Here is a 7,590-nt window from a genome sequence, read left to right as displayed (position 1 = left end):
AGACTGTCTCCTGTGGAAGGGACCCCACGCTGGAGCAGGGGAAGAGTGTGAGGAGTCCTCCCCCTGAGGAGGAAGGAGCGGCAGAGACAATGTGTGACAAACTGACTGCAACCCCCATTCCCCATCCCTCTGTGCTGATCGGGGAGGGGGAGGACGTAGAGAAAACTGGGAGTGAAGTTGAGCCCAGGAAGAAGGAAGGGGTGGGGGGAAGGTGTTTTAAGATTTAGTTTTATTTCTCATTACCCTACTCTGATTTTGATTGGTAATAAATTAAATGAATTTCCCTAACCTGAGTCTGTTTCGCCCGTGACGGTAATTGGTGAGTGATCTCTCCCTGTCCTTATCTTGACCCATGAATCTTTCATTAAATTTTCTCTCCCCTGTCCACTTGAGGAGAGGGAGTGATAGAGCAGCTTTGGTGGGCACCTGGCGTCCAGCCAGGGTCAACCTGCCACAACACTATAACAGAAAGTAACCTGTAATGAATAACAAAGAGGTCCTAAGAAGAATGCCTTCTTTTCTGTATTTTTTGGACTATTTCATACCTAGTTGTAGGTGGCATGCTATTATGTAAACAAACATAGATCAAAAAGTCAGTCCTCAAAAAGCTTGTGATTGAAGTATAATTTAAGACCAGGAGAGTAAGGAAGTAAGTAGAGTAATATGCAGCTTGGTAGACACCAATCTCAGGAGACTAACTTAGCCTTCCTCAGCCTACTCTTGTCAAGTTCACTGTAGGCATGGTGAACACAGTGTTTAAAGAAAGCTTTTGAAATAGAATGGTAGATATTTACTAGGTGCTACTCCCAAGAATGACAAGCGGGATAGGGCAAACTTGTTTCAAAATTTACTGAGTGCACGCTGGAGATTAGCATTATGAGCTGTTTGAAAATGGGAGTTACCAATCAGCAGTGAATGAAAGGTGATAAGCAGGATGGTGGGGCCACAAATGGCTTTTAAAGTGAAAGCAAGTAGCTTGTGCAATTTCCATAGAGAAACCAGAGCCCAGATAGTAACCAGCTGCAAGATAATGTGTAAGCAGGTTTGGAATATGCTCCTAAAAGAGGTCTTAGAAATTAAGGAGAACAGGTGCTGGTGTTTGTGCCCCACTTTCTTACCAAATAGTTGTTAGCTATCAGCAAAGGGTTTGTAAGCCACCAAAAGTATGTGGAATTTCTCTCTCCAAAATGAGAGATGTGCAAATCAATAATGTCATCGGTATGGTCCTAAAGGACAAAGCTGCACTGATGATCTCAACAACAGTCAAAAGAGGAAGGAGCAAGGAGGGCTTATGGAAGAAAGCTCTGGTTTAGATCTGTTTGGGTTGGTGACTGCATACCTGTGGGGAGATATCAGAAGGAAGGGATGGTGTTTGCGTAGAAAGCAATAGGTCTGGCTACATCTGTCAATACCTGACTTTGTTGTTTGTGGAGGAGATTATCCAGATGAGGCTATGGAGAGGGAAGAGCAATCAGTTTAGAGGCCTATGGAGCATTCATAAAATGTTTGAGGAATGCATTTCATGGAAGAAGAACCTAAAAAGGACAGCCTCATGGGAAACAGTGGCTAACAAAGCTTCAAGAAGATGATTTACTGAACCAGAGATGCTTGAGGAGCATAATGCATGTTAGGGATAGTTTTAGCTAAGAAGAAATAATTGACCACTTGGATATGAACAGTTTTATTCTGTGAAATCTAAGAGACAGAATTTGAACTGGAGAAATGGTAGATGGAATAAGGGAGCTTCTGACAGTGGCTGTAAGCTGAACATTGAAGGATTTAAAAATTATAAAGAAGATGGACTGATAACTGCAAGGGAAGTAGGCAAGAAATGACGTTTGTTAGGATAAGAGATTTATTTGCATCCTTAATTAGACAGAGACAGAAAGAAGACAACCAAGAAGAAAAACAGAGGGAACAGATATGAATGAGAGAAGAATCAGGAAATGCTTGAGATGGGAGGAGAGGATTTGGAGGTGGAGGTGAGGAGATAAGCTTTCATATTTCTTATGGGAGAATTTGGTTATAATTCTTTGAGGGATAGGAAGAAAGAAAGTAAATGCAAGTTGTGTAGACTGGGAAAGTGTTCACATAGTTTTACCACTTTTCTCTTTATTTTATAGCTAAAATAAATTAGCTATATTCAATATAATGGTATAAAAGGAAGCAGGAGAAAGAGATGGTTTGAGCAGTGGATCAAAGGTGACGAGGCAGCTAGGAGCAGAGAAGTCATATTGTCAGCTGGAACAATGGAAGAACTGAAAGTAAAGGGTTTTGACTCAACTTCAAAGCAGATCCACTGAAAAACATTTTTTTTTAGTGAATGGTATGGGTGCTTAAAGTATTAAAATGATTCCATTTGTTACCTTAATGCTCTTCTTTAAGCTATTTTTTTTTCTTTACACTTTTTTTTTTTTGGTGCAGTGTGTATCTAGTGGTTAAAACCTCGGAAATTTGTATGTGTAGTATCATGTCACCTGTCTCATGCCAGTCATGTCCAACCTCTATTCAGGTTACTAAGTTTTCTTCTTGGATAACATTGATAGAATAAAAAATCAGACCTCTGATAAGTCTTGATTTCAGTTTTTGGCTCTGAGCTCTGCCTGCCAGCTCTGGTCTGCAATGGCAGAGAAATTTGCGCTCCCAGTTTCAGGGAAGCCAGTGGGATGATATCTCTGGACTTCTGGGTAATAAGGTGCATGCAAATCTCTACGCTATGAACTGACAGTTTTCAGGGGCTTGGCAATTTGGTGAAAGTTGAGTGGGTTTTCCTAGAGTGGAAAAGTCACAAGCTAGACACAAAGGGCAGCTTCTGGTTAAATCAAGTTCCTGCTCCTACGCTTCCAAACTTTTAAGAAGAAAAGCTACACTCTCTCTACATAAATATTTCTATATATTTTTTGATCTGGAGAAACCTTTTCTCCTTACTCCCACTCACTCTCAAAAATCGTTATGCTGTTTAAGGTGACATTGATTTTGGGAAAAATCAACGGAGAAAGCAAAACAACCAGAGACAACTGTCCAGCAGGAACAAGTTCAACTCACGTGGTTAAAGTTTGGCAGTCAAAGCAAAACAAAGTCTTATAGTGGAAAGCATGGAGCAAGCTGTAAGTGGTGGTGCTTCCCACATCATTTATATCTCAAATCCAAAATGCCCTCTGTCATTGAGACCTAGCTTGCTGCCAAGAAAAGTCAGAATAGCATAACAAAGAGTTTCTGCTTTTCTGAGGTTTTATGATCAGAATATTCCTGATTAGCATACAGCTTTTTTAAATTTGTGTAACAGGTAGTATTTGTAGATTGCAGGGAGCATTTTTCTCTTATGAATTAGATTAAGGTCCTTCAAGGATATAGAAATGTCTTACCAACACCATTTCCCTCCTGAGCTGTGTTTCAGAGAAAGGAAGAAATACTGCTGCTGTCAATATGTCTGTCATGGCTGCTGAATTCAGTGCTGCCAGCAGCTCTGAAAGCCTTCGTAGGAAACAGCGTGTCAGTGGCAAGTCTAAGACCGAATGTACATTTTCAAAGCCAGTCCACTAGTAGCAGACTGCGATCACACAGTGCAAGAAAGATGAAAGTGTTACACCATGAATCGCAACAAAACAAGTCATTGTGGAAGTCATCAGCATCGGAGGATTGTGATTAAACAGCAAGATGGGAAATGACAATTTCAAAATAATAGCAGGTGCTGTAAATGAAACCGGAAATAAGAAAATCCTAAAATGTTGTAATTGGCTTTGATCTCAGCTGCTGGGCTGCACTCTGAATTTTCAGCTTGAAAACAAAATGAAAACGTGTGACGAATAGGTACTAAGAACTTTAACTTTCTACTCAGTGGAGAACAGGAAGGATGGAAACACACTGTGCTTTATAGGAGCTCTTTTGAGGTGTGGTTAAGACTGTAAGTAATTGAGAGGCGCTGATTACAGGTGACCTAACTCAGCATGGGGAAGCCCTAACCCTATTCTGGGAGAATTTTGGTAAGAATTTTTTTTACATACATTGAATTCAGGAGTAGATTTTTAATAACCAGTTGCACAACGTATCACCAAATGTTATCAATATGAAAATTCAATTAATCCTAACACATTTGGAAGAGCTATAGTAATGCTGTAGCTAGCTGTAAGAACTCGGTTGGACACAGGACATTTTTTCCTCCAGCTGTCTCTCTTTCAGTACGCAAGCTTGCAGTACAGGTGGAATTACAGCCAGACCAGACTTGGCTCTGCTGTTGCAGCGCTTCTTGGCTACTTGTGCTGCAGGGAGGAGCCCTGCAGAAAGCCACGTTGAGGAGATGTTGGCACCAGTATCTCAGTGGTATAGTATGCTTGCTTCAAGCCCTGGGTCATTATTGTGAGTATAAGGGTACATAGCTTAAGGGCAGAGACTCTTCTGAAAAAAGGTACTTAGCAAGCCGGAGCTGCGCTGTTGTGATACAGTCTGCACGGTGCTGAGAAGGGAAACGTTTAGGCTGTGTGTTTCCTACAGAAGTGTTACAGACTAGAAGCTATGTCTCAATCTCAGTTTATCTGTAGTTAGAGCTAGCTTCATATCTGGTTTACATGAATTAAAGGTATATGCTAGATTTTGTTCAGTTTTGAGGTTGTTCTGGATGCTGATGCTGAAATAGTTTCCCCAAAGGGCTCATATCAGAAGCCTTATCTGGGCTCCTATAAAGCCCGTGAGTGTTTTTTTTAATGTTGAATGCTCTGAATATGGCTTATCGTATGTTTTGTATGCTCCCTTAAATCACAGCCTACAAGGAACCCAGACCACTTTCTTCAGATCTCCCCTTACGGAAGGGCCAATATTTGGCCCAAATTTTGCTATATCAAGTTAATATCCATATGCAAAATTGTTGCCTGGAAGCAAGAAGCTGAACAAAACACAACTGTGAAAAACAGAAGAATAGCATGCAGTAACTGTTGCCAAAACTGAGACTAAAATAATCCATGTCTTGATAGCAAACACGATAGGTATATTCTATTGAGAGGTATTTGTGCAATACATCACGTACATTTATACTTTAACGAGGAGACTGTTATGACTGATACATAATGTATACAGTCTTTTAAGGCCAAAAGATATGTATTGAGTGAATAAAGTAGATTTATAGTTTAATAGTTCCTCTTTAGGACATGTAATGAGATAAATTTGAACAACGTACACTATACTAACTCCAGATCACTAACTGGAAGAAACTGAAGAGATGTTTCAGTTCAGAGGACATTTCTGTTATTTATTTAACATCTATAACCTCAGCTGTAACTGTGAAAAAAATTTCAGTGCAGAAATCTTCAGTACATTAGTAGCATTTCATAAATCACCAGGTAAATAGAATATTTCAGCTCCTGGGAAGATGTCTCCTACTAAGAAAAAAATTCCATTGCATAACAAGTTACCCTGCCTTTAATAAAAAAACATTTTTGGCGATCAGTATGCAAAATAAATGTATGACTTTGGGGCTGTGGTATGAGAAATGAGGAGCTGCTAAAGTGTATCCACAAACTTTGATAAGGAATTGGAAGTATACTTAAGCAATTTTTAAAGCCAAATTGTAGGTTTTGGCCTTTTACATCCAAATGTTTTAGCATTTTTGTTCGGCATTGATATTATTAATATTCTTATGTTATTATTAACCAGAAGTCCCTAGAATGGACCTTCATTGACCTTCCTTCATAGGAATTCTGCTGTGTTAAAATAAGAGTTAGGTGCAGCTGTGGATTTACAGCCTTTAGGTTCAGTTTGACAAAAGCTGTGCAAAAATAATCTGGAACTTTGTGATTACTTGAGTGCAAAACATGAGTATTTGTAAGACTAAGAACTAAATATGCATGTGATATGGTAGTTCTGGGAATTAAGGGGAAATAAGTATTATTGCTAATCAAAATATTTTTTGGGGACACACAAAATAATGCATATAGCAAAGAAAAAAAATTCTGTCTTTTAAAATGTTTTCTGAGCCATATTTTTAGTTTATGTGCACAATTATGAAACTATTGCCACCACAGTTATTATGAATTAACAGAAACACAAGCTGATCAAGAAACCACAGTATTCCATGAGCTGGGACTTCCTTTGTATGTGGTGGGATTTTTAGTAGTCTGAACGAAATTGAAAAATTGGCAACATAACAGACATTGTATTTCAAATATTTCAGAGGGTATGCCACCTTCTGATCATTTCTCTAATTTGTAGGCCAAGTGGAACCTAATTTTGCTTCTGAAGTCAAGGCAAATCTACGCTGCAGTGGGGAACTTTAACTACATCTTTAATTAAACCAGCAGGGATACATAATAGTAGCGTCAGCACAAATTTTGTTGTGAGCTAGAAACAAGAATGCTTGTTCCCACACCCTTCTCTTCACTCCTTCTGTTGGCCATCTTACAGTGAGGCTCAAATGGGTCAGCCTATTCCTGCTAACATCACACCCCCCGACTACAGTGCAGTCATACCTCGACAGCAGCGTGGCAACAGCAGTTCTAAATCTGATGACAGATAAACAGCCCACAGTGTCTACTCTACCACCTGGGAGTCGCAGCAGTCTCTAATTGCCGTCCTACTAAACCGAGTCATGTTGTTGCAAGCCCCGAACCTAGTAACAGGAAAAATAGCTATGTATTTTTTGTCAATAGAATTTACACTTATAAACAGTTTTTATATGCTTTTTCTTTATGCCTAGTTTAAGCATAATCAATGCTAAATGACAGTGAAATTCTTCCTAGCATGTTTGAAATGGTATGTGTTTATGAGGATGTATCTTAAAGTGCTCTAATTAAAACCCAGAGTCTTTCTTCAGGCTGCATTTATTTTTCAATTGTGTGGGTGTGCATGCATGTATTTTCCTTAAATTGTATTTGTGCAATCTCATTTCTTCAGTGAAAGATTTTGCAGCAATAAAATGTTGCAGGTGTTACCATAGCAATAATGATCTCAGAGTATCAAAAATTATCTTGTTAAATCCCACTATAGAGTTGTTACTCCTGCAGTACCAGCATCACTGTCTCTTGCTCAGTGAATTTCCTGATTTTTCCTAGAAAAATCATACATGAAATGAGTGTGGCATCATATGACAGTCATACATGAAATGAAACTATCGTTTTTATTCTTATGCCAGTGGGCCCACTGACTTATGAAGGAGTATGTACATCAGTAAAGATACGTCGCATGAGAACGAACTGTGACTGGACTTGAGAATAAAATAAAAGCATCATTCCAAGCTCCAGGAAAGATATAGGCTGTGACTGTTTTCTAATTTATACCGCAGTAACCTAAGAATAAATACGTTAAGGCCAAATTAATTATATAGGTGTTAAATGAGTACAAGAGAAAGGAGCATTTTAGCAAAATCTTATGATACCTGCATGTCAGTTGTAAGTGTATGGAATTATTATAATATTAATTGAAATCTACCAACAATTAATATACTCAAGTAGGAAGCTTTGGACAGAACCATTCAAACATTCAGCTATTAATATTAAATAACAAGGGTTTTGTAACACTGCAGAGATACTGTACGTGTATGTATCTGACTTCCTTAGCATTAATAGTGATAAGATAATTCAGTGTGCCAAGATTCTATTGCGC

The sequence above is a fragment of the Pygoscelis adeliae genome, unplaced genomic scaffold (assembly GCF_000699105.1).
Source record: "Pygoscelis adeliae isolate BGI_AS28 unplaced genomic scaffold, ASM69910v1 Scaffold170, whole genome shotgun sequence".
NCBI classification, from domain to species: domain Eukaryota; kingdom Metazoa; phylum Chordata; class Aves; order Sphenisciformes; family Spheniscidae; genus Pygoscelis; species Pygoscelis adeliae.
Note: the sequence above shows the minus strand (reverse complement) of the source record.